The sequence below is a fragment of the Mauremys reevesii genome, linkage group 4 (genome assembly GCF_016161935.1).
Source record: "Mauremys reevesii isolate NIE-2019 linkage group 4, ASM1616193v1, whole genome shotgun sequence".
NCBI lineage: Eukaryota > Metazoa > Chordata > Testudines > Geoemydidae > Mauremys > Mauremys reevesii.
In genome coordinates, this window is record NC_052626.1 from 99,268,046 (window position 1) to 99,289,076 (window position 21,031).

The 21,031-nt window shown below is 41.1% G+C and overlaps 1 protein-coding gene across 14 annotated transcripts in view; it reads left to right on the forward strand.

The window, feature by feature from the left end:
- DENND2B (DENN domain containing 2B) overlaps nt 1-21,031 on the forward strand; it is a 307,999-nt gene that overhangs the window by 52,842 nt on the left and 234,126 nt on the right. For 10 of the 14 annotated variants that reach the window (XM_039538757.1, XM_039538756.1, XM_039538758.1 and 7 more), the window contains one exon: nt 17,283-17,372. The gene's annotated coding sequence lies outside the window, so the exon portion shown is untranslated. Of the gene's footprint in view, nt 1-16,289; nt 16,311-17,262; nt 17,373-17,752; nt 18,001-21,031 lie in introns of those variants that run through there. The other 4 variants (XM_039538762.1, XM_039538759.1, XM_039538763.1 and 1 more) reach the window with 4 other exon arrangements.

Sequence of the window (21,031 nt, forward strand, 5' to 3'; positions counted from 1 at the left end):
TTGAGTGCGAAAGCATGAGACAAATGTGTTTGATGGAACCCCATCACCCATCAAGTTTTTGATGGCAAAGTTTGATGCAGCTGCACTTGAGGGGCAGATTCTTCTAATGCTTCTAACCCTTCTAATGCTTAACTTCTAATGCACTATATGGGCACTGGGCATCTGGAGCTTAGGGGGATAAAGCAAACCCAAGAGCAGAATTATGGATCTTCACTCCAGTATTCTATTCTCGCCCGGCCTTTCTGCTAACTTGCTCATTCAGACATTGCCTTCTGTCGTGTTTCATTTCATGGGCCGCATACCATTTCAGCAGCATAGCTAGCAGCAACAAATGCAGTGTGCTTACCCTTGAACTGGTGTATGAACGTATGCAAGTCTGTCTGGCTCTTACCATATTTTCCCCCACTCCCATTGGCCAGCTCTGTATTCTAGCATCAAGTCCGAGGTAGCTGTGAGCACTCCTGGAAATCTGCATTGTGGGGTGTCTGGTAAGTAGAAGTGGCCAGTCTGGTATTAGGGATGACTTGAGTGTGGGGTTTTTTTTTTTTTAAAGAGGTTACTTTAAAATGTGTGAAATTTCCTTGCCTCCTGGGAGTTGAGGGCATTCAGACCAGATGTGCCCCTGCTAATAGTTCCTATTTGATAAAATCATTGTGCATTATACTAAGCGATTTTAAGAGATGTCTGGCTCAAGGGCTGACCTGTGGGCTGTGCCCAAGGGTGAGGGAAAGAAAAAGCAAGATTGTGACACGGGGAGCGGCAGGGGAAGGACGAAGATGAGTCTCTGTTTATCAACAGAACAAACCTTACGCCACCTGGGTAAGAGAATAAAGAACCTCTAGCAAGTTTAAGATGGCAGAATAGCTATGTCATCTTTAGCAGGGATGGAGTCAAATTACACAAAACCTAAAAATAATGGATTTCCCCCATAAAAGCCACTTCATATGCACACTCCTACCGGCCACTGAACAGCCGGCTGTGTGTGCACTCCATGGAGTCATATGATTCATAGCCACTGCATTTCCCCTTCTCTTGGGTCACATTTTAATATGTCCTAAAGGGAGAGGGTCCAGGGTTCAGGGTTCTTCTCTTCCCCTGCTACTGCATCAGCAGCATTTGGCTAACAATGCTTAGCTGGCTGATGTATTGTCTGCTGCTCACGGCTACACTTCGTGGTCCAGGATGGTTCCATTCCACCATGGATCCAACAAACAGGAGGTTGGGCTCTGTCTCTCTGATATCCAAGAATCCTGCCTTAATCCTTTGTCTTTAATAGGTATCTCCCTGAAGTCAGTTTCTAGTCCTTTTCTGTGTAGAAAACACCTGTCACTCAAAGCCCCATCTGGCTTTAAGTAATGTGATAGACCCAGGCCAGTTGGGAACAGCAGAGTAGTCAAAGGGAGATATACTGGCCACTGGATAAGCAGTTTTCTGTTCCCTAAGTGACTAGAGCAGGGTCTGCTCCAGGCTAATGAGAACACCTGACTCCAATTAACTTGCTAAGAGTCAGGTGAGGCTGTTAAGCACCTGACTCTAATTAAGGTCCCGCTGATGCTATAAAAGGGCTCACTCCAGTCAGGCTAAAGGGAACCAGAGGAGAGGAAGTGTGTGAGGAACTGGGAGCAAGAGGTGTGCAAGAAGCTGAGAGTGAGTGCTGCTGGAGGACTGAGGAGTACAAGTGTTATCAGACATCAAGAGGAAGATCTGTTGGTGAGGATAAAGAAGGTGTTGGGAGGAGGCCATGGGGAAGTAGCCCAGGGAGTTGTAGCTGTTGCGCAACTGTACCAGGAGGCACCCTAGACAGCTGCAGTCCACAGGGCCCTGGGCTGGAACCCAGAGTAGAGGGCGGGCCTGGGTTACTCTCCCCCCCACAACCTCCCAACTCCTGATCAAACACAGGAGGAATTGACTTGGACTGTGGCTTCTACCAGAGGGGAAGGTCTCTGGGCTGTCTCCCAACCCACAGGGTGAATCTGTGAGGCGAGCAAATCCGCCAATAAGCGCAGGACCCACCAAGGTAGAGGAGGAACTTTGTCACAGTAAAGAACAGGTGGAACAGTGATGCCAGAAGAGCAGCTCATCCTACCACAGACTGATCCCTCGGTTTAGCAGGTTTCAGCTGATCTGAACAAAATGTCCCCTTCATGGAAAATTTGATTCATAATAAAAAGAAAACTAAATATTTTGAACAGATCACCCAGCCCTGTATAAAGACCTCTGTTTTGTGCTAATGGTGAATAGGTATATTCTAGCAGAGGTAAATGCTAGTGAAACGTACAGTTTCTTTGTTTTTTTAATGGGAACTGATGATTTAATAAGCAGCTATAAATCTCTGGAATGTACAGAGATAGTCAAACACACTCCTGCCAATTTTTCACTGACTAGACTTAAAACCTATAAGTCATAATGGCCTGTTCCATTCTACACCTCAAATGCCCTTTTTTTGTTGTTGGTAGAGGTGCTTTGTGCTACAGATTGCAGGTGCTATCAGCCGCTTGCATTAATGGACTTTCTCTTTCATCCAGTAGATAACATTAAAATTGTTGACTTTCGTTATCTCTGTTTGCGCATGTGAAATCTTTTTCATTCTATAGAATGCTAAAAATCACGCAAGGAAAACATTCCGGGGTGGTCCCATTACTGCAGCCTCATAAATAGGGTTTGCAGTGGGAGTTCTGACAGCCCTAAAGAGGCACTGTCAGCCTACTCAGCTGGCAGTATAATACTTTGCCTCCAATGATCTGAAAGTACTTTACAAACTTTAATTCATTCATTCTAACACCGCCCCCCCCCCCAATTAGGCTTTATTTATTACCCTGGGGTTTTTTGAGGGGGGGAGGACTGAGTATGAGAGAATTTAGGAGCCAAATTCTAAAACCCTTACTCATGCTAGATAGTATCTTAAGGTAACATTTTCAAAAGCGCCTAAGTAACTTAGTACACTGAGTCCTATTTTCAAAAAGGATTTAGGTCCAGATCATCAAAGGAATTTAGGTGCTTAACTCCCATTCATTGACTTTCTATGAGACTTGGGTTCCTAAGTGCCTATGTCAATTTTGAATATGGGACTTTGGCTCCCAAGTCACTTAGGCACTGTTGAAAAATGTTATCTTTAGTCCACAGGTGATCACAATGAAATCAGTGAGGCCACTTGTGGAGCAGGGTGGTATTCATTATGATAAAAGGTATCAGAGTCTGGCCCTACGTGATTTTCCCAAGGTCCATGCTAATGAATCAAAGGCAAAACGGGTGATAGACACCCTGTCCTGACTATTTAGAAACATCTTAACATTGGTAAGTTGGGGGCAGGGGGAGTTGTGTGTGGGGAGGAGGGAGGCATCTGTGTGACTAGAGCAAAAAGTTTAAAAAGTTGAAAATAGCCCTGATGGGGATTGATTGGGGGCAGAATGCAAGTGAGGTAGTCAGAGCTGCATAGTACATGCAATGCATCCTGTGACTCTGCAGTTGATTACTTGGTAGTTATCAGTCTGCAGTTACCCATGGGCGCCAGGTTTGTATAATTTTTGGTGGTGCCCAAAACGGGTCCAAGCAGAGCTGTCCCGTACCTATAAACAGCTCTGAAAATATAAACTCAAACATTGGTGGAGCCAGGCCCAAGTTCCTGAATATTGGTGGAGCACGGGCACCATGGGACCATATAACTTGCCGCCTATGATCAGATCTGGATTTCAAAAAGCTTTGCAGTGCTGGGTAAGCATTATCCTCATGGTACAGAGGAAGAAACTGAGGCAAGCTAATTGCTCAAGGTCACACAGCAGGTCAGCATCAGAACTAGGAACAGAACTCAGTTCTCCTAACTCCTACTTTGATGCCCTCTTCACTGACCTCACACTGATTCTTTTGTAAAAGGGACTTCACCACATTATGGCCAAAAATTCCCTTCTTGGATCTGCATGGTGAACTGTGACTGTTTTGCATTTTTGACAAGCACAGAGCTCCCACTGAAACTGATGGGAATTTCACATATGTTGGGAAATAAAATTGGAGTCAAGATCTGACATGCAGATGGTGAAAGGGGAATTTTTCCCTAAGCAGACCAAGATGCGTGCTCTTAATGATCTGAATCGTATGGTTCAGATTTTCCATAAGCAGCTCCCTGTACTGTGGGCACCAATCTATGCTCACAATTAAATATGGAGACAAAACTGCCATCACAGTGGCACTCATTTGGAAGTTTAAATGTGGGCACAATTTGCGTGGTGCTGAGTGCCCTCATCTCTTGGATGGTTCTGGGAGTTGAGTGCTCAGAGCTTCATGGGATTTTCTCCTATTGGGCAGTTAGTGCAGTTGCAGGGAGAACTTCAATGCCCACAATATTTCAGAGCAGGTTATTGTTCTGTTAAGTCTGGGTCTATTTCCCAGTAGATATTATTAATGAGACCTTATTAGCACTTCCATTGTGGTGGCAGGATCCTGAAAAACCCAAAAGCCAGTGTGAGCCATTTGCTGGGCTTGAGATAGCTGTATGTGCTCTTCCTGAACCAAGTGGCTCATGTTTGACCTAAGATGTAGAATTCTGCCATTTTCACAGTGCTACTAGCAAGCAGCAGTTCTAGAGAGTTAAGTGTCACAGTAAAGTAACATGCAGAGCAATAGAGCACATCACGTGAGTGCATGGATGTTTTCCAGCATTTTCAAGGAAGAGTAGCTATAATAACATAGATACTCTGTACAGTTCTCCCAGACTTGGAAGAAAAATAATGGTACTTTCCTAAGCTCCATCCTTTTCAGTTTCAGGGTTTTCGTTTTTAAAAAAGCTGATTCTCAGTAACTTTTTTTGGTTCCTTTTTTCAAAATGACATGAGGCAAACTGATGATTTACCTCTGATCCATCTACTGTAATGAGAATAAAATAGGGAGTGACCGCTTCTTTCTTTTTAAATAGCAATTGACAAGGATACTAGTCTGGCCTACCTAGCCTTTTCTGAGTAATGCACAGAATTAGGGGAGGAAGGATGATCTTGTTTTTAAGGCATTAAATTAGAACTCAGGAACTTTGGGTTAAGTTCCCAGCTCTGACACATACTTCCTGTGTCACCTTGAACAAATCACTTAGGGCCAGATTTTGAAAGGTATTCAGGCACTGAAGAGTTAGGCACCTAAATATCTTTAAAATCTGGTCTTTAATCTCTGGGTGCCTCAGTTTCACACTTGTAAATTATGAGTGTTATTTCCCTACCTCACATATATGTTGTGGTGATAAGTTAATTAATTAGTTACTAATATAGCTCTAACTGCTATATTATATGAGCACCTCATTATTTGTATGTATTTATTTTCACTGCACTCCTGTGAGGTCAGGAAGTACTATTATCCCCATTATACAGATTGGGATCTGACAAAGAGAGAATAAGTGACTTGCCCATCTTCCTAGACTCAGATGTTGAGATAAATTTTGCATTTTATACATAATGCACTAAACTTACTGATAGGTACAACACTAAACCAGACTGAGTTTTGTAAGGGTGGTAGTAGTTGTTATGAAAGATGTAAAGTATTATTTTATTTGATTCTGCTATTAGCCACACTGCAGAGAAGAAAAATAACTTACAACAAGATCCCAGCATTAGATGCAGAACTGTGTATAGATTATGTTGGATTTTTGAATTGCATATAAAATATATACCCAAACTTGTGCATTAACATCATGGCCAAGGATTGAAAGTGGGGGCCCAGGGAAAGAGGACACATTCCCAAACTCCCTCCACAAATAAAGCTCCACCCACTTGAATCTAACACAGGAAATCACTTGCAATAGATTGTGCTGATCAGAAAATGAATGCCCTCCTTTCTTGTGTTCTTTGATCAGTTGTGAAATAGGTGTTCACATTTATATTAGCCTTCAGAATTAATGAATGGATGCAATTAATCCATTCCTCAGCACCATTATTTCAGTCTCTGCAGACTTGGGCAGGCATTGCTTTGTGTCTGGTTCCTGTTTTGAAGGGTGGTTTTTTTTCACAATCACAAGGACAGGAAGCTTCATTTTTTAAAAAAATGAAAGCTTAGCTCTTGGAGCACAAGATGGCAGCCTCTAGAATAAAGTGCTGATCCACTGAGCTGTTGCAAGCCAGCCTAATTTGACCCCTGAATATGGCAATGTGTTGGACATCTAGGGCCAGACGGTCAGCTGATGTAAATCAATATTGCTCTATTGTGGGATCTGGCCCCTAAAACAATGTTGTAAAATGGGAAGTTTGAGGCTTTAGACTAACTACAAAACTGAAATATTTTAGCTTATTTCAAACTCTGTTAGTCCTTCAAAAAAGTGTTGTTAGCTGACAACAATTAGTTTTAATGTGATTGTTTCTCGTTGGTCTTTTCTTTTTACTAAACTTTTCACATATTTGAGCAAAAGTGTTTATGATAATGTGTGAAGACAGTAGCAATAAAAGCATAGCCTTTCTTGTGCTATTTTGGTGCCTGCTCTTCCAGTCTTGGCTGGAACCAGAAAGTGCTGGAGGGACACACAAACCAAAATATAAAATGAATCAAATGTTTTTGAACTTCCTGAAAAAATTGTTTTGAACTTGTTTCCAGTTTTACAGGAGCTTGGGTTATTTCTTATTTTTATATGAACTCATTCTTCCATTCTCATTACTTCGTAGTCTTCCTTTTTTCCCCCCAGGACATAGGAACCAGCTAAAAGGGAAGCTTAATTTATTCCATTTCCCAGGCCTAGCTGATTGTTCTATAGGGGGAGAGGAGCCTTAATGTATACAGGATGTCAAACTGACCCTGAGTGCCATCCAGTTTTGACATACAATCACATGGGAGGTAACATGGTTCAGTTAGAATGTGGAACCAGGTTCTATTTCTGACTCTGCTATTGGCCGCTACAATATGGCTTCAGGCAAAGTTGATTGATTCTTTTGTGCCTCCTCTTCCCTATCGGTAAATAGGGGCTAATGCTCTGAGATCCATGAATGAAAGATGCCGTGTATGCACAAAACATTTTTTTGTTTATTTCCACTATTCAAAACCAAGAAGAGAAGTTGCCTACAGCTGGGAAACCTCCCTGCTGTTACAATTGTGTTCCATGGTTGACAATATGCAAGACAAGCTCTTAGTATGCCTAAGAAAATATATGATGTTTTATTGTTCCAAATGCTGAATAGTGTAGGTGGCTTGAACAGTCAATCTGAGTTGCCGTGTAAGATACCGTTCCTTTCTGATGATGTGAGGCAGAGTCCCATGAGAGCCCTTCTGCACGTTGCTTGCAGTTCACATGGTCACACAGGTCAGCTCTGTGACTCAAGGCATGTCTAAAATAACTCCAGTGCTTTATTTCCTTTATCCCACACACAAGTGATCACTTGGCAAAAATAAATAAATAAATAAATAAATAATTTAAAAAATGGTAACATCAGGCTGACCTTTTACCTCCAATGTCTATTTCCTAAAAGACTTTTGAAGATAGCATCTGCCCAGTCATCAGAGGTTGTGTAAACTTCCCAGTGCACTTTTATAACTGACTATCAAAACAAACCACAAAATGCACTGCAGTTGTTTTTTGCTTTTTCAGTTCAAAGAGAGTATAGTGCTTTTGCATGAGATCATCCTGTGTAAACATGGTGATATTTACTGGACAGCCAACCTCAGAGTCTCTGACATTTATATTTTGTGTGTAGAAGAGGAAGTTGTATGAAAAAAAACACCTGTTCTACTTGGAAAAATGGTCCCACCTTACTCAGTCAACCCATTCCCTGTGTTCATTGCTGTGCTGACTAAAATAAACTCTTACTCATGTTAGCTCTACAGAGTCAACACCGTTACAGCTGTGGTCCTACAACGTTCTTCATCCTTTGGCCCAATAGCCAAGTGAACATCCTTTCTTAGGTGCTCCTTCCCTTCCAAAACCCTCGTCCTCCATGGCTTGGTTCTTACAATGCTTCATTCATTCTGTGTTCCCCAGAGAGGGCTCCATAGACCTCAATTTGAGAATGTGTGTTCAATGTAGCACTTGACTTAGAAAACCTATCCCATCCAAGTACATCCTTAGCGGCAGGTTCTGCTACTCTCACTCCTATTGGACTAGACTGTCACAGCACTTGCTCAGCTGGGCAGGGCAGTAGGGTCCTCCCTTTTCTCACACCCTTGCTTAGCCCTGCTCAAATTGTGACTCCAGCTGTGGGAGGCAGGGCAGAACAGTGGTGATTTTCCCAATACTTCCTGCTACCCCTGTGACCAAGTGTGTGGAGGAAGGTGGGGCAAGGGAAGAGCCCTGGCTCCACCCAACTATTGGCCGCTACAATATGGCTTCAGGCAAAGTTGATTGATTCTTTTGTGCCTCCTCTTCCCTATCGGTAAATAGGGGCTAATGCTCTGAGATCCATGAATGAAAGATGCCGTGTATGCACAAAACATTTTTTTGTTTATTTCCACTATTCAAAACCAAGAAGAGAAGTTGCCTACAGCTGGGAAACCTCCCTGCTGTTACAATTGTGTTCCATGGTTGACAATATGCAAGACAAGCTCTTAGTATGCCTAAGAAAATATATGATGTTTTATTGTTCCAAATGCTGAATAGTGTAGGTGGCTTGAACAGTCAATCTGAGTTGCCGTGTAAGATACCGTTCCTTTCTGATGATGTGAGGCAGAGTCCCATGAGAGCCCTTCTGCACGTTGCTTGCAGTTCACATGGTCACACAGGTCAGCTCTGTGACTCAAGGCATGTCTAAAATAACTCCAGTGCTTTATTTCCTTTATCCCACACACAAGTGATCACTTGGCAAAAATAAATAAATAAATAAATAAATAATTTAAAAAATGGTAACATCAGGCTGACCTTTTACCTCCAATGTCTATTTCCTAAAAGACTTTTGAAGATAGCATCTGCCCAGTCATCAGAGGTTGTGTAAACTTCCCAGTGCACTTTTATAACTGACTATCAAAACAAACCACAAAATGCACTGCAGTTGTTTTTTGCTTTTTCAGTTCAAAGAGAGTATAGTGCTTTTGCATGAGATCATCCTGTGTAAACATGGTGATATTTACTGGACAGCCAACCTCAGAGTCTCTGACATTTATATTTTGTGTGTAGAAGAGGAAGTTGTATGAAAAAAAACACCTGTTCTACTTGGAAAAATGGTCCCACCTTACTCAGTCAACCCATTCCCTGTGTTCATTGCTGTGCTGACTAAAATAAACTCTTACTCATGTTAGCTCTACAGAGTCAACACAGTTACAGCTGTGGTCCTACAACGTTCTTCATCCTTTGGCCCAATAGCCAAGTGAACATCCTTTCTTAGGTGCTCCTTCCCTTCCAAAACCCTCGTCCTCCATGGCTTGGTTCTTACAATGCTTCATTCATTCTGTGTTCCCCAGAGAGGGCTCCATAGACCTCAATTTGAGAATGTGTGTTCAATGTAGCACTTGACTTAGAAAACCTATCCCATCCAAGTACATCCTTAGCGGCAGATTCTGCTACTCTCACTCCTATCAGACTAGACTGTCACAGCACTTGCTCAGCTGGGCAGGGCAGTAAGGTCCTCCCTTTTCTCACACCCTTGCTTAGCCCTGCTCAAATTGTGACTCCAGCTGTGGGAGGCAGGGCAGAACAGTGGTGATTTTCCCAATACTTCCTGCTACCCCTGTGACCAAGTGTGTGGAGGAAGGTGGTGCAAGGGAAGAGCCCTGGCTCCACCCAACTTAGGGGCCAGCCAAAGTTGCATGCCAGGTACACAGAAAGGAGGAGTAAGATGCTCCATGAAAGGATCTGAGTTAACGTCCTTCCCCCTCCCCACGTCAAATGAGGAGCAGGGCAGAAATCATGCCTCTTTGAGTCACAGTTCATTCTCTGGGGTTGTGAGGTGATGTAGCCTTTCACAGTCCCCTTCTCAAGGCAGATATTTCAATTATACTCTAGCCCCCCAAGTAGTAGGTCCCATTGCAGGTAGTCCCTTGTGAATCAAGGTGACACAATGTTGCACTTCAGGGCTATTTCATTAAAAGAATTGCAGCCCTCTTGATCTTTACAACCTCTGGTGCCATTTGTGACAACCTAAGATACCGTGTATGTCAGTATTTAATGAATCAGACTGTTGGGTTAGTACCAAAGAACAGGGCATTTAAGTTACTCTTCCTTATTGCCCAGGTTTTATTAACCTAAATAATGGGATTATTCCATTCCTTGCTCAGCAGTTTATTTTCAACTTCATTAACATATTTAAAATCAAGAATATGCCCTGTTATCTCACCAAATACTATTTTAAAGCCAAATAAGAGCCATTTCCTTCTCTTTTTTTAAACATACTACAACAAAACATTTACGCACATGTTTAACTTGGAATATGTGCTTAAGTACCATTGAAGTTATAGGACTTAATCATATGCTTAAAGTTAAGTATGTGCTTAAGTGTTATGCTGAATCAGGCCTAAATGACTAACAGTCCAGTCCTGCAGTATGCATAGAGTTTACTGCAAGGGCTGTTTCTCTTGAAGTTCGGGGAATGTGGTAGTAAGCACTGTGGATAAAATTTTCAAAAGTTCCGAAGTGATTTAAGAGTCTAACTCTCATTTTCAAAAAATGATTTAGACACTTTGGAGCCCAAGTATCATTGAAAATTAATAGGTTCTACAGGTTCCTACATCACTTCGGAACTTTTGAAAATTTTGCCCTGCGCCCAGTAATAAGGCCGACCCGGCAAACACCTATGTGCCAGGCTTTCAGCTGCAAAATGAGATCAAACTGGAATGAAATGTGAAACCATAATATGCCGGGCAGAATATCAAAAAGTCCACAGCAAAGATTAGTCATTTCCTATGTGCTTGCTGAGATAGTGAAATCTCTGCGGTAATCCAAACATAGTCATTGGTGGGCTATAAAAAAGATGTTATGGTTATCTTTAACTATACTGTTAAAAAGAATGAGTTATTGTGAAAATATTAAGGATAATAAATTGACACTGTAATGGGGAGGAACTTAAGTTCAGAGAGTTCTATGACCCCCATCCCACACCTGTGTAGTGCCATTGAATCTAATGGCACTCTACATGAGTAGAGTCAGTCCTATGCTTAAGTGTTTGAAGGATCAGGTTATGTTTTTGTAATACTTAAAGAAATTGTATTGCAATGCAACAATCATGCCGGAGGAGGAGGAGTGTATTTATATTACTGTTGTGCCTGGGAGCCCTAGTCACAGACCAGGACTCCAATGTGCTAGGTACTGCACAGATACAAGACTATGTGCTTCATGTACATAAGAAATGCAAAGTCATTGTCCCATGTCCCATTGGCACTAAGTATATGCTATATGTACCTTTTGATACATCACTTCCTGCAATACTCCTGCACTGTAGTACTAAAAATAAGTTCCTGATCCTGCAAACCCTGCATTTACATGAGAAGTGTCACTGATGTCAGTGACACTCGTGACTAGGGGTTTGCTGCATTGGACCCTGAAACTGCAAGCCTTCTCCACATGGGGCTCCCATTGAAGTCAGTGGGATTCCTGTGCAAAGGAGTAACAGGACTGGGCCTTCAAACAAAGAAAAAGCCCCCCAACCTGAAACAAATACTTACCAGCAACTACACACCACACAACCAAAACACTAACCCAGGAACCAATCCCTGCAACAAAGCCTGTTGCCAACTCTGTCCGCATATCTATTCAGGGGACACCATCATAGGACCTAACCACATCAGCCACACCATCAGGGACTCGTTCACCTGCACATCTACCAATGTGATATATGCCATCATGTGCCAGCAATGCCCCTCTGCCATGTACATTGACCAAACCAGACAGTCTCTACGCAAAAGAATAAATGGACACAAATCAAACATCAAGAATTGTAATGTTCAAAAGCCAGTAGGAGAGCACTTTAATCTCCCTGGACACTCAATAACAGACTTAAAAGTGGCCATTCTTCAACAAAAAATCTTCAAAAACCAACTTCAATGAGAAACTGCAGAACTGGAATTAATTTGCAAACTGGACACCATCAAATTAGGCCTGAATAAAGACTGGGAGTGTCTGGGTCACTACAAAAAGTAATTTCCCCTCTGTTGATATTCAGCCCTTCTTGTCAACTGTTGGAAATGGGCCACATCCACCCTGATTGAATTGGCCTCATTAGCACAGACCCCATACTTGGTAAGGCAACTCTCATCTTTTCATGTGCTGTATATTTATACCTGCCTACTGTATCTTTCACTCCATGCATTTGATGAAGTGGGTTCTAGCCCATGAAAGCTTATGCCCAAATAACTTTGTTGGTCTCTCAGATGCCACAAGGACTCCTCACTGTTTTTGTGATACAGACTAACACGGCTACCCCTCTGAAACTTGACTTTCAACTGAATCAGAGTGTAAAAAGAGACATTTCTCTGTAAAACACAGCTTCTCAGGAGAAATCAGCATGATAATTTATGGATAGTAGGCAAGATCCTCAGCTGGTGTGAATTGGTGTCGTTCTATTGACGTCCATATTGCTGTGCCAGTTCACACCAGAGTTGCTGTAAATTAACCAGCTATGTCAATTTAGCTGTATTTAAACTTTTTTATGTGGAATTTCATTTCCTTTTTAAATACATTGAAAGAAAAAACATCATCAGGCTGTCTTAGAGTTGATGTGATAGGTGAGCTGGGTGTTTCCATAGATAAAGACTGCTCATGCCACTGTAATTAGGTTTACCTGCAGCCCTGTTTTGTTTCTATACTTTAGAGCCCAAACTTAGTGTCACATGTTTCCACCTAGCTGAAACAATAAGATTTCATGAATCATTTAAGAGCAAATTTGACTTCTGTGGCATCTTCTGCTCCTGATTGTTTTTTAAATTAAAAAAATTAAAAAATAAAACAGTCAGCAAAGAAATGCAGCCCATCATGCTCACTGGAAAAGCAGATCACATTTCAATTTTCACTCTCCTTGGCATGGACTCCAGATGCGTACTGCTGAGGAGTCACTCGGTGTGCTCTGATCCTTTATGATGCATGCAGTACTTGCTTCTACATGCACTCCTCCGGTGTCTGCGTCCTACACTATGTACTTGGAACCACAGACCATATCATGAGGCCTGTTCAACCAGTTAGAATGGGATGTGTGTCAGAAATAAGCAGAAAACATATATAATCTCTCTTTCTCTCCATAAGTGTATTGCTTGTCTAGTTCTAGTGTTCTGAGTGCTCATGCACACAATTTACCAAGAAACTATGGTCCTTCTTGATTACAGCCTAGCCTAATGGCATTTACTAATGTAACACACACATCTCCTGGTTGTGGTGCTCTGTCCCTCTTGTAACACTGACAGACCCCAGTGGTCGGCAGGCAGGATCAAACCTGGGACCTCTGAAGCTTAGTGCATGAGCGTCTACTGCATGAGCTAAAAGCCACCTGCCTCTTAGCTAAGCCTGTAGCAAACTCATTAATCTCTAATCGATGCCACTAGATGGGACAGAGCACCACATCCAGGAGGTGTGTGGGTTACACTAGCACCTTGTATAACTACTTTACTGTATTTCTGTTGTTCATTCTAGTTTCCTGTCACTACAGGCTCAGATTCTGGCTTGGGCGGTGCATATCTACTCACACCCAAAAAGCTATGACCAAGTGGTGAACTTTAGGATGGAAATTGTCCTGATTCTGGCTTTCCTGCAGAGTCACAGAGAGGCCAGCAGACATGTCATCAGTGGCTAAGCCATGAAGAAATGTTCTGGAATCAGGCTTAGAAGTCAGGGGACGTGATCCATGTTTTAGTGCATGCTTGCTCCGTCAGCCCCAACTCCACTCCCCTCTGAACCTGAACAGATTATTTCTGCTATTGGCCAGAGTTATGTTGGAGGACTCTGCATGGGGGCTTATGGTAGCCTGAGTACTTTCATTAAGGTGTGCCCGTTTGGGGGTCATTTATGGTGGTTTCATGCTGGGGGCCAGAATTTGTCCCACAATGTTTGTTCTCTAGTATACGTAAATGTTTGGCTATGCATGCTGTATTTTAACTACTGCATTTGTTCTGTCTGTAACTGTTGACTCTGTGTGTCAATATAATGTTTAGAAAATTTTCAGAGCAGTATAAATGCTAACACGTGCACACACGTGCCCTATATACAGAAGTTATCTCCATGTGATACATTGCAAAGCCATGTGATAAAATAGAGCTGTGCATGATTCATTTATTTATCGTGTGCTCATATACTGTGTTGATGGGAGTCATAGAAATAAATACTCACTTAGATAAATGAGATTTGACCTCCACACCTGCCCACTAATCTGTCTCCCCAAGATTTATTATAGTTTCCTAAGCCCTTGAGCAGCTTCAAACATTCATCTTTTTTTTTTTTAAGAGAGAATCCCTCTCCCATCCCCATCCAAGATTACACCTGCCTATGCCTAATAATGGGTATAATTCAGTGTTGGACCAGTGGTAGCTTTTCTAGACATAAAAATGTCATAACTCCATAGTCCAATATTCTTGTCGCCCTGTAGGGCTCTGTGTCATTGAGATGGGTAGGCTTCCTGCTTCCCAGTGAAGACCGGCACTCTCTCTTTACTCTGGAATGGTCTGAGATATTGGATCTTTTTTAAGTTTTTACATTTTTATGACACACAAAAAGCTATTTAGGTCATTTTTAGAAGGTTTTCATAACTCCCTCTGAATGCTATACCATAGGACTCATGGCTAACTAAAGTAGCTGGCTTCGTGGGTGGGAGGTACAAAAATCATCCCAATAAAGTTTTAAAAAACTTCCCTAAAATATTTCTAAAATACATTTTTCTGCAATATTTATGAAATATAAAGAATGCAGAATGGTGCAACATTATTTAAATGTGTCATTGGCACTTGTTTAGAATAACCTATGACAGGGTAGTCAATACGCAGACCAAATCTGGACCAGACGCTTTTGAATGGATCCCGAAATCTTTTTATTTACTTCTTCTTCAGCAGCAGCAGCAGCAGCATCATGATGTTCCTATTACGCCTCTGGCGTTTAGGGCAGTGACAAAGCTCCTCCACTCCTGTCTGTTTCTGGCAAGTCTTTCAATGGTTCCCCAACTGTGCCCCAGGTTTTTCAGTTCGGCTTCCACAACTCTTTGCCATGTTGTTTCTGGGCGGCCTCATTTTCGCCTGCCTTCAGGTGTCCATCTTATTGCTACTCTGGAGATGGAATCAGTTTCCATCCGAAGCACATGGCCGATCCATCTCCAGTGCCTTCTGGCAATGATGGTGCTCAGATCCTGCACTGTGTCAATGGATCTTGGTTTGAGATTGTTCTGGGCCAAAAGATACAGAGGATTTTTCTGAGGCAGGTTGTATGGAATAAAGACAGTTTGGACATGTCATACGTTCTCATTCCCCAGCATTCTGCACTATAAAGTAGTTATTATTAATTATTATATCATTATCATTATTATTATTATATTATCATTATTGTTTTTAAATTATTTTCTCTGGATTCTGGACCTTGACTATAACTTGACCAAGAAAGCTGGACCGTGACACAAAATAACTGACTACCCCAATCTAGGATAACTAGTGGCTTTGCCGTTCATGAAAAATATGGACTTCCCAAACTTAGGTCCATGAAACCTTTATACCACAAATTTCTGTCTGTCTATCTCATCCATAAAACATTTAAACCATACCATACCATTGTGTATTCTTTGTATGCCACATATATTACAGAAAAATAATTTTAACAGGTATTTTATAGAGTTTGTAAAACAAAACTAAACACACACGTACATACGTATTGGCATTTTTTTGTATCCACCCATGTATAAAGCTAGCTGCCTTGGTTGCCATGATCTGGCAACTGTCTATAACAATTTTCTTGTGTGGCATTTGCTGGATAAGATAAGAATGGTCACAAATGTCTATACTGTTTTAAGTTGTTGATTGGAATAGTCTGGTTCATGGGCCCTGAAAGTTGTTTCAGGATCCTAAAATGTCTCCTCATGCACTAAGTATGGAAGATCATAACATCAGATGGATATGATAATGGGGAAAAATAGATTGTGTTGTACTTACTTCATGCTCCCTTACTATATGTTTCAGCTTCACAGTTTATGTCCTCTAGGGGGAGTGTTGCCTATATTGCATGTACTGCGCAAACTGGAATCACACAGCCTCTAAAATGCTTTTTATGGAGCTTTTAAAATTTTCAGCGACTGTCTCCAATTAAATCCTCAAAAGAGGAAGTCTCCAAGCCACAATGCAAAGTTTGAAAATCCCAATCCAGTGAGTTTCAATGACAGCAGGATCAGCTACCTTTGTTTTTACTGACTAGAAGCTTAAAAAAACCTCCCAAGAGTACTTTTGTCTTGATCACAACCAAGATTGTCACTGTGAGTACTATGTGAAACTGCCAGACATTTAAAGGGACACCTCTGTAGCTGTGTTTTGTCATGGAAAAAAATTGGCGTGTTTTTATTTATGCTTGAAATCAGTTTTATTTTACAGCCGTGGTGGCAGCAAAGACGTTTTATTTAGCAGTTCTACTGAGTTCTCTCTCTCTCTCTCTCTCTCTCTCTCTCTCTCTCTGATATGATTGCTGTGAAACAGAGCTCTGGTTTTACTGGGTGGTAGTGGGTTTGGGGTAAAACCCGTTTAATTATATAATGGCAATAAGAAAAATGCCATGAAAGGTAGCAACAAAAGGTCCTATTTCAGAACTGTGATATTACCAGAAGGCTGGATTTCAAGGCTGTGAAATAGGTCTTTGAGAAAAAGGTTAAAATCTCTCCCTCTCTCTCTCTCTCAGGTTAACTGAAAATATTAATTAATGTTGAAGTATGCAGTTAAATCTTTCGTATGTGATTTCTATATAAGTGGGCGCTGTGAATACTTTGGGGTCATTGGTTTTAAGAAAGGAAAAGTCTTCATGTAAAGTAACAGGTGTTTGATTCTGAAGCTGGCTTTCAGATTTTTTTTTTTTTTATTATTATTGGGGGGGGGGAAGAGAATGTGTCTACACATCCACAGACGTTGACATTGATGTGCACGTACAAAAGTATTGATTAAGTTGTAATCGGCATTATGCTGACTGTCTGTAACCCGCTCATCCTGGCAAGGCCCTAAATGGGAAATGCAATGTGTGACAAACACCCAAAATGGGGAACTCCAATTCATGCAGGACACGATAAAAGTGAGGGGTGGGCATCTGTGTGAAAAGTGAGGGGTGGGCATCTGGGTAGGTAAACGCTGTTAGTTACAGTGATGGCTCTGGAAATGAGGGTCTTTTGAGAGGTAAAGATCATCTCTTCTATTTCATAACCTTTGTACATTCCTGATCCACAGATTTTTCTTCTTCATTACAGAAATATGAAAGAATACAGGAAATCCTGTCTTGGCCACCATGAATACCTGCACTAATTAAGCTGCTGACAAGGTATTGGGCAAACAGCAAGGTAAGCTGGCAATCTGTGCCAAGAGCTTTCCATGTAATCTGCATGATTGTATTTTCACAAAGCCTCAGCACTGCAAATATCAAATTTATTGTAAACTGAACAAAGACAAATAATGTCCCAGGTTAGAATACAGCAGATTTGTTTTTGTTTTGAGACTTTTGCAACCAAACTACTCTTCCCAGGGAAAAAGTCCACAAAGCACTGTGTTGTTTTTGAAAAGGCAATATCTTTATAACTGCAACAATCAATTCCCAGACAAAGCTCAGCTCCTCAGATTGACTCAAGGAGAGGTTGGGAGGAGGGGTGGAATGCCTGAAAAACTCCGTTGATGAAAAGGCATGCTGTTTCATGGGTGCCTCCCAGAATTGTGACTCTGTGTGTGTGTGTGTGTCTGTGTGTGAGTAAGAGAGAGATCTCCATGACAACTGATTCGGCCAGTCTGTGTTCCTTGCAATCATTTTAGCTGGAATCAGTGCTGTGAAAGGTCATATGAAGGAGTTGTGGGAAGCACAGCAGGTATTAGACCCGAAACTACTGGTTTTTCAGTGCCCCAGCTAATAGGACAAAGTTTTGTCTGGGAAATACAAAACCAAGAATGGAGTGGAAAGGGAAGTGCTGCAAGTTTCAGGTAATAAAAGCTCCCTTTTATTTATTTTTTGTATCTTCTTTGAATGCTTTTCCATGATGTTTACTTCAAGCTGAATGACTGTGTTAGTTTGAAATCCCTGGCTCTAGGGAATGATGTCACGTTCCAACAGTTGGATTCTATTAGGCAAAGAGGGGGGGAAAACATTGTACTTTTTTTGAATAAAGAACCTTTTTGATCCTTTATTGAATTGAGCGTAAGGGACTGCAAATGTGCTTTTTTTTTTTTTTTTTTTTTTTTTTTTTAAGTTCTAATGAAGGGACTTCACTCTAGGAAAATGCAATTTTATGGGAGGATTTGTAGATAAAATTTTTTAAAAACCATAGCAACATTCATGATTATATCCAAGATCATTATTCAAGCATTGAAGTCATAGGCTTCAGCAAACTGTTTGTTTTTCTTTCTTTTGGGATGTTACCATGTCTCTCTCATGTAATGAGAAAATAAACAGATTACAGAGCAAATTAAGCATAATATTTGGAACCTACCCACTTTTGTGATCTTTGCATCATTTGAAGACTGGATTGCTGTAGAGTTCTTCTGGGTAGCTCTTGTATCTCAGATTTCTGCATACGAATATATAGTGCATCCTTTATGCTGGCAATCTGGTTTGAAACAAGATTTTCTAACAGAAATTGTATTTTGTTTCTGATCTTAGTCTTTTTTTTTTTTAAATGGTGAACATTTTTAAATGAATAGTAGTGCTTTAAACCCAGCAGTAGGAACCTTTTTCTTTTGTTTGCCACACCTCGGTAGATACTATAAATGGGATCAACATTATGCTGGTATGAATAGTATCTTTAGTGGAAAATGCCTGCAGATTAATTTAAAATCCTATGTCTAATGGAGTAACCTGACCTAGGAAAATTTATGAAAATTCTTGTTTCTCAGACTTAACAAAAATACACTGCACCGATGACCATGACCTGAAGATTAGATTGGCCACTACATTGCTTAAAACTCCCCTCTAGTTCTCACTACTTTTTTTTTATAACTACTTCGTTTTGTGCATTTGTGGCTTGATCCAAAGTTCATTGAAGTCAATGAGAGCATTCAGATTGGCTTCAAAGGGCATTGGATCTGGCCCTTTTTGAAACCATCTTAGCCTCTTTTTCAATCTTTGGGACCAGGCCACAAGGTCTGAGTTTTCTTTCTTGAACTTTCCAAACAGAGGGTCTTTTGTGTTCCATGAAACAATGAAATACACTTCTGATTGGCTTAAGAGTGTCTGCTAGCACAAATCAGAGATAATGATAATGATGCTTGTTTCCGCTTTCAGTTAGTGATTGTAGCGGGGAAAACATGGAATGAATGGAAATCGGATCTCTCCCCTCAGCCTCCTCCCCTCCAAAAGGTCATGTTTTTAAATGTCCCTCTATCAAAAGGCGTTATCAGTTGCACTTCAAGGATGAATTTCAGAAAAGCTTTAGCAAGCAAACACTGACATCACTCTGAGATGTCAACAACAAACTTCAGAGAGAGAGACAGAATCTCATGCTGCATGTAATCTTGCCATAACACATACACAGTAGTTGATAATTGCCTGTCTGTCAGTTAAGTACCGATTCACATTATGTAACATTTCAGAGTAGCAGCCGTGTTAGTCTGTGTCCGCAAGGAGTACTTGTGGACCTTAGAGACTAACAAATTTATTTCAGCATAAGCTTTCATGGGCTACGGCTCATGTAACATTGTTTCTTGCCCACCAGATTTAATCCATTTTGTATTTTATTAATAAAATACTCCTTTCAATAATTTAATATCTAGCCATCAATAACCTAATTAATTAATTTATTGAAACCACTATATAATCATACGTTTGCTGATTGGTTGGGGGCAGTTGGACATAAAGGCATATTTCTTTAAGAGGGAGGAGGACCTTATCATGTTTAATCAGAAACCTGTGCTTTGAACGTGACACCTATACCACTTGTAAGCTGCACACTGAAGAGTGGTTTACACAAGCAAACATAAGCCAATTAAGTATGCAAAAAGAAAATCTCCTGCTTGTGCTGGAAGAAGTAAGATCTGTAATGAGCCATTAAAGAGCAGTAACCGCAGAAAGGCCCTAGATCTCAGTTTTCAGCCGGGTTTTCATCAGAGTGGGTTTTTGTGCATGTAAACAGATGTGCCAACATGTGTAGAGAGGCCTGATGAAAATTTGGGTTGTCATTCAAAATTAGGGTAATAAATATTATGTTGATCTGGAGGTGCTTTTAAAATGCAAAGTTTACTTTGCTGTGGTATTTACCTTTCCAAGTACTGCCATAACTTTTAACTCTTGCAACTGGTAAGCGTCAAGATTTTAATGGTGTCCTGTGCAGTGCAGGATTGGTTCAATGCAAATAGCACTGAACACACTTACTAACCTTTCAACTTCTACCAAATGATGCTTAGGGATCTAACCACATGACTTCCCATGATTTTAATGGAAGATACGAGACTAAATCACCTATGATCCTTTTAAAAACATAGGAGTCCTCTTTTCCCCCACCTCTGTGACTGCACTTCTCCAAAAAGGCCTGGTTTGGTTTTTGCTTTCTTTTTCAAAGGCTTCTCTTAATTTAAGAATCAGAAATCATTCAAGGAGGAAGGGATGCTAAATATGCTCTTTGATTAATCCCCAAAGCCAAGGAACTGGCAGGAGAATTGAAAGGCAATGTGGTTTCATGTGGCACTGGAGAGAGATTCAGGAAACCTGTGTTCCATTCCTGGGTCTGCCACTGACCTTGAGCAAGTCACTTCACCAACCTGGGCACCATTTTGTCTATTATACTGTAAGTTCTTTGGGGCTTGGACTGTCTCGTACTGTGTTTGTACAATGCTTAACACAAAGGGGCCTCCATCTTGGTTAGGGGCCCCTAAGCACTACTGTAATATTAATAATAGTAAGATGGCAAGCCATAGTTGAGCATCAAGAGGAATAACTAGCATGGTTACAAAGATCCTGCTAATTTGTTTCTAAGGGGTATGCAACTTCATGATTCCCAAATTTGGAACACAAAATAGCAAT